Source organism: Arvicola amphibius, chromosome 8 (assembly GCF_903992535.2).
Source record: "Arvicola amphibius chromosome 8, mArvAmp1.2, whole genome shotgun sequence".
NCBI lineage: Eukaryota > Metazoa > Chordata > Mammalia > Rodentia > Cricetidae > Arvicola > Arvicola amphibius.
The window spans coordinates 94,784,106-94,802,787 of record NC_052054.1 but is presented as its reverse complement, the minus strand read 5'-3'; the positions used below and the strand labels follow the sequence as shown (position 1 = coordinate 94,802,787).

Genomic DNA, 18,682 nt, shown 5'->3' with positions numbered 1-18,682 from the left:
CCCACGCTTGGTGAGTGACGAGAACGTGTGCACTAGTTTCTGGCAGCGTATGTGTTCAAGGACCCAAGAATGAGTTTTAAAGTGAGGAATGGACTTTCTGTCATGACTCCATGGAGAAAGTGAGACAATATATGGGTTTTGAAGGTGAGGAAAGGCAGCCAAGTGGAACAAGGCAGAGAGCAAGAACCTGGGCAAGGGAAAGCTGGGTAAAGAAAAGTGAGAAGAGGCAAACAGGTTCAGGGTGACCAGTCACTGCAGGGGACCCAGGGGCAGTGGCTGTGTGATCAGAGAGGCCTGGGAAGCTGAGAACATTGGTTCCATGGGCTTTACACATCCGTTGGAGTCCTTACAAGGAAAATGTTCCAAAAAAGAGATGATATCAGTAGAGATCTAATATACTATTGCAAATGTATTAGCTTGAGGTTTCTTCAACGACTCTTCTGAGGACTTGGAGCACTGACCTTGTGAAACACCCAAACAACAGTGAAGACCCACTCATTCCTAACAGAAGTTCTTTCAAATCTTAGCTACATAGAATTTAGTTACTTTTCAATAAACATTGATCCTCTATGTTACTAATGGCCAAGTCAACAGAGATGGACCCAGAGCGATCAGAAAGATCAAAGTAATCAGCATGCATGCTCTAGCTTTGACTGTTTATCTTCCTGTCTTTAAATTGTTTTGAGATTCTGTATTCATTTTAGGTTTGAAAGTTTAAGATTGGTGCTATGTGCCAAATTCACAAATTAACTGATTTGTGTATCGAGGTCTTGCCTCATTAGTGAAAACTAATTATATCAATTAAATAAAATACAAAAAATATTAAAAGGTTCTTGTAAACTACAAATTAAAGTGGTCTATAGCTTGTTTTTAACTGTTTAAGATTAAATTATGATGTTGATGGAAACCTGTTTAATGCCTCATCAGGAAAGACCAGGCCCACAATGTTTTCTTTGTTATCTCTTGTTTGCATTTGGTTCGGCACACATAAGGACGTGCTGAACCTTCTCCCCATTCCCTTTTTTATTATTCAAAAATTAAGCAGAAAAAAAAAACCACATTGGGCCAAGAGATAGGACTCCAAAGGAGAGAGGCTCCTTGCTGCCAAGCCTGATGATCTGCATTCAGTCCCTGAGCCCTGTGTAGTAGAGGGAGATGACTGGTTCCCACAAGTTGTTCCTCTGACTTCCCACATGTCCATGTGGCATATGTGAGCACGCACAAACACGCACACACACACACACACACACACACATACACACACACATACACACAGAGAGAGAGAGACTAAAATTAATGTAGATTTTTAAAAGAAAGCAAAATTTTTAAAATTAGTTTTTGTATTTTTGATTTTATCTCATGCCTTAGAGAATCTCAGGGACGCATCTGTGGGGTGGAGAACTACCTTGCGACCATCTGTTTTCTCAATCCATTTGGGTTCCTTTTAGTATTTCTGTTCCTGTTAAGCATTTTCGAGGAGAGAATGTGTATTTGAGGATTCATTATGGTCTACTATTATAGGACACTTTACAACCATTGTCTCTTTAATTAGCATAAAAAACTATTCAAGGCCTTGTTGTATTTATCTTTTTTCACGAGAAATTGAGTCCAGGAGAGATGAAAATATCCTGCCCATAGCCAAATTGCCAGTAAATAGAACACAGCGTTAAATTTATTTTAACTTGAATCTGAAACTCATTCTTATTTCATAATTCTGTCCTGCAAATCTGTTAATGATAATTTTAGAAGAAATTTAGATATTATCAGTGATCAAGACCAAGTAGCTGTACACTTTGGATGCCAAGAGTCATGACTGCCAATCATATATAATAAATAATATATAGTAGGAGAGAATGTTGCTATGTGCATTTTACATAAACATGTACTTTTAGTTATATATACCTGTAAAATATTTGTAATTATTTTTGTTAAACAAAGTACAGATGACCGACTCCACCTCAAATCCCAGAATAAGCTTTCTAAACACCCTCATGCAAGAACTCCTTCTTGCTGCTGATGTGAATTCTTTAAATCATTTCTCAATCCCTAATTGTTCAAAGACACAGTACAAACAAGTGTACCTTATTTTAACCCAAATTTTTAATCATTCCTATCTACATGTAAACCATAGTCTAGGAAACTGTTGTCATAAACTAAGCGCTCTCCACTTGGGTGGCATGCAATCTTTTGACGGCTGTAGTTAGAAAGCAGCTATAGAGAGTATGTAAATGAATGGCTTGGCTGGGTTCCAATATGGAATTGTATCTGCTGAAGCAGGCAGCCAGCACATTGGCTGTAGTTTCTCTATTCCGGATCGAAGCAACTGCACCCGTCATTTACGCTAATAAATGGATTTAACCTTTGGCATCATGTGAACTGTGTCTGACTTACGGGTCCTGAGGAATAAAAGTATCAATACAAGATTAACAGTGACTTAACCTTAGTTTCTTAGTAACCTAGTCAGTATTTATGTCTAAGTGATTATAAACCTGAGTTCTTTTATTTGGAACATTGCTTTCATACTTCACCATCTCGGGAAGTAGCAATTCCGGTCATAGAATTTTTCTAGGTAAAATAACACGAGCATCTTTATCAACATGTCATTCTCTCTCTTAGCTTATAAGCAATATGCCAGTACATCCTGTTAGTGATATCACCAAATATAGCAGCATCCAGGCTTTCTGTCACCACAGCCATCTTTCCATTCCGGTCAGAGAACCATGTGTCCTTTCTGCACTATTACGATGAAACATCTCGAACTGGCCTGCTTTGTACCTATGCGCCCCCAGATGTGCTCCACACAGCAGCCTCGTGGATCCCATTATAGCCGAAGTTAGGTTCCATCACCCTTCTGAACACTTCCAGCGTTGCCAGCACCACTCACACTTGAAAGCAAGACCTTTAACGTGACCTCCACAGCCCTTCCTTTCTCTGGATACGTTTCCCATTCTTGTCTCTTAACCCTCGTGCCTGTGTTAGAAGTCATGTCAAAGGCAAACGAAGCTGTTGTGAAGTGGCAGGACACATTTTGGACAGTAATCGCTGTTGCAGTAAGACCTCAAATCCAGCGTGAACTGCGCAAAACTGCAATTTCTCCTGAAGTGGCTGAGAGCTGTAATGGGAGAATTGGGGAGTGCAGAGATGTAGTAAACAACCGGGGAGTCAGTAAAGTCAGGGAAGTGAGAAATTACAAGGGCTCGTCGGGATAAATGTGATTAAACCAGATGTGTCTGCTTGCTGGCAATGACCAAAGTCGTCGCTCTGGCCGGCTGCAGGGTCTGGGAGCCAGGGGATTTTTTTTCTCGGATGTGACTGAGATAGACAGCAAATTTGTTAGCCCAGACAGGTGCACGGTTCATCTTAGGGACGTAGACTTGAGCTGAGACGCACTGTCAGTATTTGTTGAAGTCCCTAGGAGGGGAGCTGAAACCTAGTCAAGAAGGAGGCTTGGAAGAGCCCGGCTGGAGTTGGGAGTTCTGATACAGGGCTAGTTGCAGCATCCTGGGTGAGATACTTCAGTTGTTTCATTTGTATAACGGAATGATAGTTTCTGATGGAATTGTGGACAAATTCATTCATATGGATAAAGCTCAATAAGTGTTGTTATTATTTCTGCTCTGAAGAACATTGTGATGGAGAAGAGAAGGCACACTGTCATGTAGGTAACTCAAGTGAAAGTTACAGACAGTGAACACCCTGGTATTGTTGAAATTAGCGGTGGGGGTCGTCTTGAGCATCAAGAACACAATTACAGTGCCTCGTTAGTTAGCAACAGGTGTAGAAGCAACTTAGGATCTACATCTCTTCCACGGCCCTAGGGAAATATCTATGGAGACAGCAAAAGTTGGGAAATGAGGTAAGGAAACGTAATTGGAAACAAACATTTAGCATGCCTATAGAGATAGCTCTAGAAATAAGGCTATGAGCAGACGAGCAGCCAGAAATATACCCTTCATCATTTAATCTTTAAGGAAAAAAAATCTCCTAATAATTAAAGGGTCAATTTATCCAGTAGTAAAGCAGCTGTGTAGCACAAGTACCAGAGTATCATCTCTTATGTGTAAAATAAATCTTCAAAGCAAACTTGATTCAAGCACCGTTAGGAAGCTGTATGTGAGCGTTAGAATGATTATATCATCAGCTGAGCTAACACAAACTCACCGTGAGGACCTGAGCTCAGATCACCAACACCCATGCACAAAGCTAGGGATGTGGCTCAGTGGGTGGGAATGCTCCCCGCACAAGTTTGAGGGCTTAAGTCTGCATCATAGCACAACGTAAAACAGCCGGTATGGCTGGCGCTCACTAACCTGTAATCCCAGTGCTGTGGGGGTACAGAGACAGGAGGATTGTGCAGGCTTGATAGCTGCCGTCCCAACTCCAGGGTCGATAAGAGAGCCTGACTTAAAAGAATGGAGAAGCAGAACAAGAGAGCAGAACACCCAACACACGCCAGTGTGCCTGCACCGTACACATATGTATGTATACACATAAAAATGCTTGTAAAGTCCGATTCCATCTTAATTAAGCTAATTTAACACAAAATCCTGATAGACTCATGTCCGTTTGATCAGATGTTTCTCACATCCGTTTGTTTATATATTTTTCCCCAGGCACTGTGGATATGGGAAGAGGTACTTGAGTCTCTTCTTTGTTTTCTCAGAGAATGTACAATGGAGGAGGGTGACAGCATTTTTTTTAATGTATCTATTCTATCAGTAAAAAAACCCATGTATTATTTTACGATATTAATTGTAAAATTGTTTTAAAAAATAATGAAATACACACCATCCCCGCTGAAAACACTGCAGCTTGGTCTTATGTTTCTCTCATATAGACCCCTGATGTTTAGAAATCTCTACAGGGTGTTTTTTTTTTCCATCAATGCCTCTAATTAATAAATTTTTAATTCCTATTCCTCTGCTTTGCAATGGTGCCATTTGGAGACTCTGATTAATTAAAGAATTTAGGGAATTTGGTACATGTTTAGAAGCAAGTAGAGGCAGATTTGCAGGGGGTCATTTTTTCTATTATATTCCATCTGCAGGTACTTGTGGAAGGCAGCCACGCATCCCTTTCCACATTAGCAAGGAAAGTGATCCTCTTTGCCCTTATTAGCTACTCGAAAGACTCCTTTTCTTTCACTTGTTTTCAGCCTCACGTCATCTGAATTAATATTTCACTGACCCTCTTCAAGAAATACCTCTGGAGCCCGTTCTGCATGGTTGTCACATTCTTTGAGAAAAAGGAAGTCCATAGTGTGCTCTTTCAAAGCAAGGGTCACTCTTCTTCACAGATGCTGTACTGTACTTGGCTGTTTGTATATTGGGAGATAAATCAGATATGTATATTACAGGAATAGCTAGATCTTCACAAGCAACAGCCGCCCCATCCAGCAACCCCCAGAACACTATGGGAGAGCAACATATATAAAAATAGAGGGTACATTTCTGTTGTACAGTATGCCTTACTCCTACCTCCAGCTAATCCAGTATTAAAGGAAAACATTTGCCATGGCAACATTGATTTACAAAGGGCAAGTGATGCTTCTGAGTGATTGAATTGTTTCTTTCCGTAGCTCTCATATGCACACAGTTAACTCTTCAACAACCTTATTTAGTGATTTTATAAATAACTAAAGAGGCATTACCTGATTAAATTTAGAAGTTGCAGTTTGGAAATAGAACTATGAAAAATAAACTTACAACAAGAACTGATATCACATTAAATACAAACAGAAAAACACCACTGAAGTATTTCAGCCTTCATTATTTATGGAAATGAATTTTTTGTGCATTAAGTCTACTTTCCAAGGTTTAAATCATTTGCTTCCAACCGAATGATCATTTTGCTGTGGAAATGTAAATTCTGTTTACTTCAGTTTCCACAATTGATTATATCAGATATAATGTTCAGTTTTGACACTGTAGATGTGTTAAATATTAATTTTGTCTTCATGTATTCTTCATAAACAACATAGCACTTTTCACAGGTATTTTTCTGGTACAGTTTTATTTATTGGAGGAAGCATATCACAGCAGTGCAGACAAGAAAGAAGATAGATTGGTAGCCTGGGTAAGTGTAGGTATTAGAGAGGGGACTGTAGTGGGGTCAAACAAATTTAGAAGTTAACAAATAATAGCTATGTTGTTTTCTGCTGTTATAACCACTCCACAGTACCAAAAGGAGAAAATTGTGCCCAGGAGTCAGGAAATTAAGGTCTGCCCTAAATAATCTAGACTTAAGAGCAAAAAATTTTCTTACTCAACATGAAATTTCTGTCTCTGCCAGAAGTAAACATTGCTCTACCATCCTACCTATCATTTATCTCATCAACACAGTAAGCTTGAGCTTAGAAACCCACAGCTGTTGAGTATGCAGGACTTGTAGCCCTTCAGTCGACTGTGGTGGGAGTCAGTGGAAATAAATAGGGCATTTCCTATGATTGCTGCCCATAGCATTTAGTCTCTTCTCCACTTCGGTGTGTTATGACCTGAAAGGAAACAAAGCAAAACGAAAGTTTCAGGTAGCAAAAACTTTGAAGGACCACCAAACCAGGTAAAAAAAAAAAAAAAAGCCAGTCTATGCTGTTTAAATGCTATGGAGTCTGCTGCCCTGTGGAGATCCCTAGTTCATTAGAGGATCTGTCGCCCTTCTTTCCTCACTTCTGTTTGCCCACAGTGTGTTCTCTCCAAGATCCAAGAGTGTCAGCTATCAAGAAACTTAGAGATGTGTAAATCTAAGATGGTTTGCTTACTTGTAAAAAAATGAACCCTCTCTCAAATAGATAAAGATAGATGATATAGATAGATAGATAGATAGATAGATAGATAGATAGATAGATAGATGATAGATAGATTAGATAGATAGATAGATGATAGATAGATATAGGTGATAGATAGATAGATAGATAGATAGATAGATAGATAGATAGATAGATGATAGATAGATAGTGATATTGATATATTGTAGGTAAGAAATTTTCTATTTATTTTTAAAAAACTATCTTTTCTCATTTTTCATACAAATCCATTTCCTACTCCCTCCCCTTTTTCCATTCCCTCCACCTTGACCGTACTCCACCCCCCCCCATCCACTCTTTAGAGAGGTTAAGGCTTACCTTGAGGAGTCAACAAAATCTAGCACATTGCTTTGAGACAGAGCCAAGGTCCTCCCCACTATGTCTAGACTGTGCAGGGTATCCCTCTAAAGAAAATGGGCTCCAAAAAGCCAGTACAAGCAGTAGGGATAGATCCTGGTCTCACTGCCAGTGGTCCCACAGTCTTCTAACACAAGGGAGAATTGTAAATCTATTTCCCTCTGTCCCATTTTCTTTTGTTACAAAGAATGTTAACTTAGTTAAGAATGGTGCTGTCTCTTCATGTCAGTCAGTTTAGGACATGATTGAGGAAGAGCTTCTTCAACAAGGTGAGTTGAAACCTAGTGAAATCTCAGCATGGGCGTTAGTATTCAGTCCATTTGGGCACACACCCCAGCCTTTGTGAGATACTGGGGGATACGATTCAGGGCTTCACCTTAGACAAGAACTCTATTACTGACCTATGTCTACAACCCAGCAGTTTCTAAAGTAATTTTTGCCAGAGCACTGGAATTATAAGCAATTTTTTAAAAGATATTTTCCAACTAAATAGCAGCCTTCCAGGCTACTTTTTTTTAGAGGGGTCATTTTATTTTGTCTATTTATTTTTATTCATTTTACATACCAACCACAGTCCCCCCCCTCCCCAGCTCCTGCTCACACTTCCTCCACTCCACCCCTATCCACTCCTCAGAGAGGGTGAGCCCACCCATGAGGAGTCAACTAATCCTGGCATATCAAGTTGAGGCCAGACCAAGTCTGAGACCAAGGCTGAGCAAGGAAATGGGCTCCATAGAACCAGTTCATTCACCAGGGATCAATCCTGGTCTCACTGCCAGGAGTCCCACAAATAGATTAAGCCTCATAACTCAGAGGGACTAGTTTATTCTATGCAGGCTCCCCAGGTGTCAGTCCAGAGTCTATGAACTCCCACTAACTCAGGTCAGCTATCTATGGGTTTCCCCATCATGGTCTTGTCCCAGCCCATTGCGCATATAATCAGTCCTCCCTCTCTTCGACTAAACTCCCAGAATTAGACCCAGTGCTTGGTTGTGGATCTCTCTATCTGCTTCCATCGAAGCAGATGGAGGCTCTATGCTGACAATTAGGGTAATCATCAATCTGATTACAGAAGAAGGCAGGTACAGGCATCCTCCCCACTATTGCTAGGACGACGATGAGTGACATTTAAATACTGGTGAGGGAATGTAAGAAATCATGACGACAAGATATTGAAAAGCTGGGAGGGGCTAAGAACTAGCCTGGAAACTGGGAATCAGTCTACCTCAAGATCCAGGCTACTTCTTGTCCCCTCCCCATCCTTTTGATATCTTGTCATCATTGTGTCTTACATTCCCTTCTCGGTATTTACACGTCACTCATTGTCATGCATTTAACATATTATGTATTGTGATGAATATAGTAATCTTGCTAGCTAGGCATTATTTGCAATCTTGCCTTTGCTAGAGGAGCACAAAGAAGCCTGAGTCAGTATGTGTATCGCTCTGGGCATCTCCATTTCATGTCTCCTCATTGATATACCTGCACATCTATCTTTCTTGAGATGCAGTGTTGCTGTACATTTCCTATGTATATTCTAATCAAAAATGTGATAAAAAGGTGAAGTAATGCATTTGTTAATGAGCTAAATGTAGACATATTTCAAAACAGGTGCTACCCATGACAACCATGTGTAGTTTAGCCTAACAGTTAAATAGATTCCTTAAGATGATAGACAGACATGGAGCATGGGACTTGTTAAATGTGTCAACTTCAGCTACCACCATCTTATTAAAGTCCTAACTCAGATTGATGACAACACCTTTTGGTCCTGTTCATTGCAGTAGCCATCAAGCCTGAAGTAGAATCATTGAATTAAATTTAAATAAAGTAAAAAAAGCATTCTTTCCACATCGTGGGTGCCATCTGCCTCACAAACACATCAGTGTTTATTAATCTGGATTATGAGTTATGAGCCTCACCCTCATTCTCTTCGGGTATGAGTGGCATTCTTAAGTGCAATGCTTTTATTGCAGCCACTTCTTAATTTTTCTCATTTGCCCGTGTCTTAGCTAGGATTTCTGTTGCTGGGAAGAGACACCATGACCACAAGAGACAGCTCTTATAAGGAAAACATTTCACTGGCATTGGCTGACAGTTTCAGAGGTCCTGCCATTATCATCATGGTGGGACAGGGAGGCATGCTGGCATGAGGACATGGTGCTTGAGAAGGAGCTAAGAGTTGTACATCTTAATATGAAGGCAACAGGATGTGAACTTGGCATTGGTCGCAGGTTGAGCACAGGAGACCTCAACACCTATCTCCACAGTCACACACTTGTTCCAGAAAGGCCACACCTACTCCAACAATGATGCACATACGAAAAGTGCCACTCCTTATGGGGGCCATGTTCATTCAAACCACCACACGTGATTTTTTTCCTACTTTTTATCAACTTATTTTTAGCATAACTAAAGTCCATGAATTTTTGCTGTGCAATTCATACAAGTTTGCAGGTGTGTAATTGTCACCATCAAGAGGGTTTCTAGCATCCCAGAGAGCTCTCTTTGCATCTGTGTACTCTCCTCATTCCTTATTTACTTGCCTACTAGTGTTTCAGTTACTGTGGCTTGGCCTTCCCTAGATTTATATTACTTATGAATGAAATTACCCAGTGGCCTTTGATTGACTTTCTGGATTCATCTGTAAGAAATAACCAAGGTCCTTTGTACCTTTCCTTTTGGATGAGTGCTTGCAGGGGAGGCTGGATTCTAACTACAGCTGTCTCCAGGGCATGTGCTTTTAATCATTTCTCTACATGGTTTGGGGTCAAAATATTTGTCTTAATACTCTCCCATGTTACCTTCAGAGTCAAAAATCGTTATGGGTTCTTCATTTTGACCAAATGCATTTCCTGTAACATGAAGTGGCATTAGTCTCTCTGCCATATTGCCCTATTTACATGTGACACTTTTAGAACATCCCACTTGTTCTTCCCTGAATCCCTGTTTTCTACCATATTTGGTGCTTTTGTTGTTCTCTTTGTTTAAATGTTGTTTATTATTTTATATGTATGTATTTGCACTGCATGTGTGGCTGGTGCCCAGCGAGGCCAGAGATGGTTTCAGACCTTGGAACTAAAGTTGTGGGCAGGTATGAGATGCCATGGAGGGGCTGGGAACCATACCGTGTCCTCTGTAAGAACAGTGAGTGTCTGAACCATTGAGCCATTGCTCTAGCCCCACATTTGCTAATCTTTTTAATTCTTTTTATTTGTTTTTTTGTTTATTTGTTTTGGATTTTTTTTTGAGACAAGGTTTCTCTGTGTAGCTTTTGTGCCTGTCAGGAAACTCGCTCTGTAGACCAGGCTAGTCTGAAACTCACAGGTCTGCCTGCTTCTGCCTCCCGAGTGCTGGGATTAAAGGCATGTGGCACAACCGCCCAGCCAGGTTTGTTATTCTCATAAGCAGTTGGCATTGAAAAATCTTGATACCCTTGGGCATCATTGTGTTCCTCACATTTTTACCTGTTGAGATCATTTTCCATCAAATTATAATCTGGGTGTCTTTCCCTCTGAACCCACCAGAGTCTCCAGTTAAGACGAGTGTCAATTTATACCACTCCTAAAGATCTAGTACATTGTCCCAGGTAGACATTGACTTTCTATTTTTAAAATTTCTCACACTAAAATAAAGGAGTCTCTAAAAGCCCTGGTGGCATATTATTCCTTTTAATTTGTAGTATGCCAGTATATGCTCATACTGAACAAACAATCTCTATCTCTATTTAAAAAGAATCTGTTCCTTCATACCAGTCCTTCTGAGGATGCTGCTTACGTATTTCTTTGTACTGTGTAGGAAGTTGGCTCAAGGCCCAGTAAGAATTGTCTGTGTCATTAGAGCCACATCCCCGGTGTTTTGGAAAGTGTTTGATACTTAGTACGCACCACCAGGTACTTCTTAAGGATTGTTATGCACTGGGCCGGTGAGACGACTGTTTCTAAAGTGTCATGTGAACATGAGGACCTCAGTTTGATCCCCAACACCCTTGTGAAAAGTCAGTCTCATTCGTAGAATCCCAGCACTGGGGTGGCAGGGTCAAAAGGACCTCTGGCACTTGCTTGTCTGCTGGTCTAGTTGAATTGATGAGCCTCTGGCTTAGTGAGAGAGCCTGTCTCAAGCAATGTGGGAAATGGCCAAGGAAGACAGCTACCTAGATTTTGATTTCTGGTCTCTAATTGCATGCAGACATACCAAAAGAATGACCATTTATTGGTTGTGTTCTTTGGTCAATGCACAAAGCATATTAGCAAATCTAGATTGGTTAGGCCACTAGATTTCAAAGGAATTTGTGGTTTGGTATGCAGACTGTCTCTTTGGTTAAACTGGTTGGAACCACATCAGACTGTTTAGTGCCTATGTGACTAAATATAGATTTCTTTGAAACCTCATAAAACCTGTCCCTTTCTGCTGATTGTTTCCCTGTGCTGTGTATTCATTTCCAAGACTCCTGGCCAGGTTCTGTTCTTACTGAGCTTTTCTGTGCCACACTGCCACCACCACTCACCTTTTAAAAAACTATTTTTTAAGACATCGTCTTATTGTTGCCCAAACTACTTTTCAGATCCTGAGCTCAAAAGACTGACCGAGCCTCTGCCTCCTGAGGTCAGGAAGTACAGGCATACATACCTCCCCAGCATCTTCTCTCCCGATTAAGAATTCATACATTCTTAGCTTTCAGATCTCAGCCAAGACATCACTTCCTCAGAGAGAGATATTTTCTCAGAGAAAGCCTTTCTACTCCCTCCATGTCCTTGTTTTAAAGAGTTACCTCCTCTCAGTATTCTGTACTTCTTTTGGGTACCACTCACAACTGCAGGAAAAATTAAATTTTTATTAATTAATTTTTTCATTTATTTTGCATACCAAACAAGGTTTCCCCTCCCTCCTCTCCTCCCATTCCTTCCTCCCTGCTCCTGCCTCCCATATACCCCATGCAGTCCTCCTCTGTCTACATTCAGAGAGGGACAGACCTCTTATGAACATCAACAAAGCATAGCACATCAATATGAGGCAGAATCAAGTTTCTCCCCCCTCCATCAAAGCGAGGCAAGGCAACCCAGCATGGGGAATGGGTTCCCAAAAGTCATCTCAAGCGCCAGGGACAAGTCCTGATCTTACAGGGTCCATAGGTATGTGTCCATTCTACCTTAACTAAAGGTCAGAGAGTTGTAACTTACTTCTATCTCTTCAAGGTTATTGTCAACAGTTCAAATAACAGGTCTGGCTAACGTCCAGACCTGTTATATCAGGTATTAAGAAGTAGATCTGTTTCTACCTCAAGCAAAGGTCAAGGTTCTATTTTTCCCTGATTTAGATCAGAGAGTTCTGTTCTCTTAAGGTTCTTGTCAACGGTTCAGACAACAGGTGTGGCTACTGTCCAGACCTGATATTTCTGGTATTAAGTAGATCTGTTTCTGCCTCAAACAAACGTCTAGGGATCTAACCAGTTTCCTATTCCCTTAGGGAGATAGCAATGAATTCCACCCAAGGAGTGGTTTGCCTACAGAACATTTTAGTCTAGGGTATGAGTGTTACTTGTCTTGTTTTAGCAACAGAATGTTCAACTATGAATGCAACCCATAATCCTTCAACTGGTCTGTTCATTCCTTAACTCATGCTAATGCATTTTTTTTTTTAAATCTTACTTCTACCTTTTGGGATTTCGGTATTTAAGCAAATGGAAAATAAACACAGCAGTTTTCAGTATTCACTGTAACTCCCTCCTGATGCTATCCTATGCTTCTATTTATTATTTTCATTTGCATCTTCCTTCTCTTTACTTATTTTTCTAATCCTTATGCCCCTACCCTGAGAAGTGGTATCCTTGTTGAAGCTGGTCTCCAACAAATGGCATCCAACATGGGGTGACAGGTGAACCCTGAAACACATGGACATGTGGATAGCAGTACAGGGGAGAAACGTGTAGGTTCCCTCATGAATAAAATTACACCCCAGGTGTAGAGGTGAGAAGTGAGTGCTAGGTAATAAATAAAAACAAATATTTTTTTTAGAAAAAGGAAAGAAAAAGGCAAGGCGAAAAATATCAGAAGTATAATTTTTAAAAAATAATTTTAGATATGGGACAAGGAAATAGTATTCAACTATCTGTACAGTGGCTTGGATGTATTTTGATAACTAGAGGAACTGAAGTGGAGCAGAAACAAACGCAGGGATTTTTAGATTTTGTAAATATTATATTCCCACCCCCACACTGGCTACATACCAGCAGGCACCTTCAGGCTGCTCCAGGACCAAAGTGCAGCCCCGCCTTCAAGCTGATCTCCAGCACTGATCTCACTGCTAAGGAGCCCCATGAACAGACCAAACTACACAACTGTCACACACATGTAGACAGCCTAGGTCAGTCCCTTGCAGACTCCCTAGCTGTTGTTCCAGAGTCAGTGAGCTCCCATGAGCTCAGGTCAGCTGTCTGTGCGTTCCTCTGTCATGACCTTGGCCCCCACCTCTAATTTGTAGAATGCCTCCTCCCTGACTTCAACAGGACCCCCAAGCTTAGCCCAGTACTTGGCTGTGTATCTCTGCCTCTGCCTCCATCCATTATTGGCTGAAGGCTCTCTGACGACAATTAGGTGCCTTTATTTTCTCAGTAGACTACTTACCATACAAGGACAGGAAGACGTGTCTAGTTTTGTTCATTTTTGTATGGCTCTTGACTGGTGTATGTCAATATGAGGCCCAATATATATTTCTGCAGTAGACAGGCATAGGCATATGGAACACAGAGTTAATAAATGAATGAGTCTCCGCTGCCACTGTCCAGCTAAAGTCTTAACTCAGATTGATGTTAATGATTCCCTTTCTCCTTGCGCCTTCATTGCGTCTCCTTGGTTTCCTCCAAGTTGTCTGATGACGAAAATGTGCTCATGACTCAGGCACATGCCTCACATACTCCCCACAACCAGCATGACATCCGGTATATCTAAATTCAAATTTAGACTGACTTAAAACTCTCTCACTAAAATGAGAAGACCTATTCTAATCAAATCTGAATCCTCCCCGTCTCCCTCCCCCTCTCACATAGCTTTCTTCGGTCTTTGCAGCTTGTATTCCCGGAATTTCCGGAGCTGTGATTTCTGGGCAATTAGTAGCCATCAGTGTCTGCCTCTATCTCGTGGTTCTGTTCCAATTAATTCTGCAGTGCAGAAAGTCTTTCTCAGCTTCTTTATCTAAATTTTTCTCTTCAGTATTACAGCTCAGAGTCTCACTTCAGAAAGCCCAAGAGCTGAGAGAACCTGGGCCACTTCTTTTTTGGTTTTGAGGCTTAAATTTTATAATTTTAAAAAGCAAATGTCACTGACCGGTTGTGGCATGTGCCTTTAATCCCAGCACTTGGGAAGCAGAGGCAGGCGGATCTCTGTGAGTTCGAGGCCAGCTTGTTCTATAGAACGAGTTCCATAACAACCAAGGCTACACAGAGAAACCCTATCTTGAAAAACCAAAAACAAACAAACAAACAAACAAAACAGCCATAGCAGGGATATAAACACAGTCATGTCTCTAGTATGCTGGATGTTCTCCATTGGCTTATCCAGATGGATTTTTCCATCATCAATTAAGCTATAAGGGGCAACCTTTGTGGGTGTGTCATTGAGTTTCCCTGTTCCCCAGTTTCCTTATTGACTTCATTCTGAGGGTCCAGTGGCCATGGCAGTTTCTACTTTGGGCAGTCCGTTCTCTTCTTGCCTCACAGGATCATATAGGAATAGTTTGCTGCTTTTTTTTTTTTTTTTTTTTTTTTTTTTTTTTTGTCCCTGAGATGTTTTGACATCCTTTAGCTGCTTCCCTTAACCTAGCCATATGTTTGCGTTTGTTTCCTTGGTTACTTTCTCTTCAGCTGCACCATTGATTTGTACCTTCCCTTTCCTAAGAGAGAGCTGGTCAGGTTGTTTAAAGGTTAAGTGTACCATGTTAATGCTGTCATCCAAAAGTGATTGGGTGTAGAAGTTCTGTTCACAGGGTCAGGAAAATACATGAGCTCAGCATACAATTGCGAGTGCCGTGGTCTGGTTAGAAGGTGAAGCTTGGGAGTGAATTTCTTTCAGTCCCTTTGTTGCTCTCTTACACTGTGTAATCTTGTGACGTGACAAGGCCTCTGTGAGTAGCAGATCTGGTTGAGAAGGTGTCCTCCTTTATCTCTGGTGACTTCTGTCTGGGACCACTGAATCCCTATCCTGCTTCTAGTCCTTCGAGATTCATCGTTCCTCATGGTGCCCTTTGCCCCCGCTGGGGGACTATGGGGTCTTAGAAATTTACATCAGTAAATACTGTTGTTCAGTTTGTAGGCTTTGATGGTTTGTTTTTTTTTAAATTAACAATTTGTGGGGAGAAGCTGTATAATTGAATGCTTTTTCTGATCTGTGCAGCACTGAAAGACTTGAGTGCTGAGCTTCAGTGTCTCAGCTGTCTGTATTCTCTCACTTCATTGTTCCTCAACACACCTTGAATTACTTTCAAGTCATTTGCCATAAACCATGAGGGTTTGTTTCAAAGGGTTCTTTTTAAAAATAAGACCCTTAAGTTATAAAATAACCACAATTTTCGTTAGTATTGTCAAGTATACTTGTTGCCACATGTCTCTGACTTTGGTATTGTTTGAATACTAGTTTTCATTAGGCTTTTAATGTGCTACAGATGGCAAATGCTACTAAGATGTCTCAAGGATTTTAGAGATTCTGTTTTCTCCTCTTCCTTGTAATGTGTTTGTGAACGAAAATACCCAAGGTGTTTGTCTGCATTCTCTGTTTTGCTGCCTGTATCACCACCATACCCATCCTTTGTACCCCCATCTTTGTGTTCGTCCTTCTGTCACTACTAAATGCTTGATTCGTTTTGGTTGTTTATTCTGCAGGAATATTTCATAGGCGGTAACATGTACTACCAGCAGTAGGTGCATGATGTCTGACTGTCTCTGTTCTTATGATACTGTAGTCTTCTTTACTGATTGCAGGGTTGATTAGCCTGTCACATATACAGTCTTCTACCAGCCCTCACACACGAGCTTTAGTTGGGATTAGTAGGAGCAGATGACTACCACTGTCTAAATTTATTAGAGGTTACAAATGACAGGTATTTCACTCCTGTTTACTAATTTGTCAGTGGAAATACTTACGTATAAGAAAGGTTTCCTGCATAAACTAGTTAATCACTTCTAAAGTCAGTATATGTTGGTTATAACAATTAAGCTCTAGAGGTGTTGGCTGCTAGATATCCACAATAGAAAAAGCAATTTTGTTTTTCTTTTAAATTGATTCACAAGTTAATTTTTGGTGAGAACCTTACTGTATTGCCAAAGCATATCTCCAAAACTTGGCACCAGCAATCTCCTTCCTACAGCCTCACAAGGACCTGGGATTATAGGTGCCCAACTACCACACCCAGTTTGCAGTTTTCTTAAAATGATTTCTGAAAGCCACAAAGGAGACTTGATTATGGAACAACAATAATTTAAGTTTGTTTTAATCAGCGTACTGTGTATGTCCACGTATGTGTAAGCCTGGGAAAACAAAGGAAAAGCAAACCTTATTCAAAGCATCAAATTTAGTTAGTTTGTTTATTTAATTAGCAAATTTCCAAGCTATTAGACAAAAGGAGTGCCTACTGACGTAAATGGAGTATTTATATTTATGACGTCAGGTGAGCTGGTGACAAATGAAAACATATCTGGAAAAATGGGAATTTACAGTTTCCAAATCTACTTGGCTCATTGTGACTATAGTATCTAAGTAACAAGTGCCTACCCCTCATGGTTTAGAGGAATTTATTTTACAATTTTCCTTCTACTGAACTATTAATATTGCTTTGAAGTTGGGAAACTATAGTGAGGTAAATTTGATTTGATGGCCTTTCTTTTTTTTTTTAAAAAAAAAAAAGCACAAGTAAAAATGCTTAAAGGAAAAAATGATCCAATGCCCAGAAACTATTTTTGGAGCCATAAGCCCTTTTTAAAAGTCATGTGCCTAAGAAGATCAACAAACTAATTCGGCCAACAGTTCCAATGCCAGTTGGTCCCTGAGCACAACGAAGAATTAACCGAGGCTTCAGCCCTGAAAGCACATCCCTATCCCTGGAAACAGGGTGACGGGAAAGAGCTTTGTTGTAAACTGACCGTTGCTAAAATAGAGATGTTGATTTCATGCAGAGGAAAATCAGAGAGCCGTCCAAAGGATGTTTTTATGTTTGACTTTATAGTTCCTCTTAAAAGCTCAAGGAAAAGGATGCCAGTTGGTTAAAGTGTTTCTTTATGGGTGGAAGTCCCAGAACAATGAACATGTCATTGGAGAAAGCTAGGGACAAACAGAATGACCTTGCCCTTGATTGCTATAGCTAAATGGATGACACCATGTGACACCATCATGAAGTCTAAGGACCCCAGACATGTTGTTCCACTTCTTTGGAAAGAAATACCTCAATTTTTAGGAGGCCCAGGGTCCGTACCCTAACTTTGATGGATTGTCTCTCCATCTGTTATACCCTGAAAAGCCTCAGCGTCACTGACCCAGGCACGGGCATTATGGGGATTTGGCGTCTTCTGTTCCTGGTTCCCTTAGTCACCAATTAAGAGCTGCAGCTGGAAATGTCTAGATGAGTATATTGAATTAACTTTGTTGCTTCTCTAGCCCGAAGCAAAAAGGTTCCCGAAAAGTCTGGACATTCTAAGCCAGTGAACTAAAATGAGCTCAGTTGTCCGAAGATTAAAATTAGACTTACGAGGATTTGGTTTTGATTTCACAAATGTGCTGTCCTGACCTTTCAGTCGGACGACTCCTTCATGCTGGCATATGTTTACCCGGCTTCCGTTCCAGTATTTGCCTTCTTCTTCAGTTCCATTCAATCTGGACGTGACAAAGACAGTTGTGTTCTGTGCCTTTTCCTTATTGATGATTGGAGTAGAGCTGGGTATTGAGCTGTAAAGAAAGGTCTTCTGGAGCCGAAGTGCTTCTGGAATAGTTGTGTGCTTGAAAGGGGCCATGTGGGAGAGATTGTCCTTCTTCTGGCCTCAGAAGTAGCACCGTGCGGGTGTGATGCCTGGGCCTTGCTGTGTGACTACATCCATCGTGTTCTGAAAAGATAGTCCCGGAGACAAAGGGCCGAAGAAGGCAAATATGAAAACTGAAGTAACCTAATTCCTTGATGGCCCTGTTGATTGGCTGGTTGCAATAATGCTCCAGGATCTGCCCCGAATGTATTCATTCCGCTGATGATTCATTCTTAGCCTTCTGACATGTGGAGGCGGTGCCATATTTGCTCTTTGAATTAGTTCTGTCTTCCTGATTCTGTTGCAAAGACTGTGCTTACAGGTTCTAGGAACAAACACTTCATAGCTGTAACTGCACTGCCATTTTGTGCTTAGTTAGTGTGTCAGTTTTCAGTTCCACGTACAAAAACAAAATTGAAATGGATATTTTCAAGTGGAAAATTCTGCTAATAATTGCTATGTATCAATACATATATTTGAACTTAGGGAGACAGTCTGTCAGGAAGTAGAATATTATTCAGATT

At 40.7% G+C, this 18,682-nt stretch overlaps 1 protein-coding gene across 12 annotated transcripts in view; it reads left to right on the top strand.

The window, feature by feature from the left end:
* Window positions 1-18,682, top strand: part of Pam (peptidylglycine alpha-amidating monooxygenase) — a 289,362-nt gene that overhangs the window by 133,703 nt on the left and 136,977 nt on the right. The gene's annotated exons all lie outside the window — the stretch shown is intronic.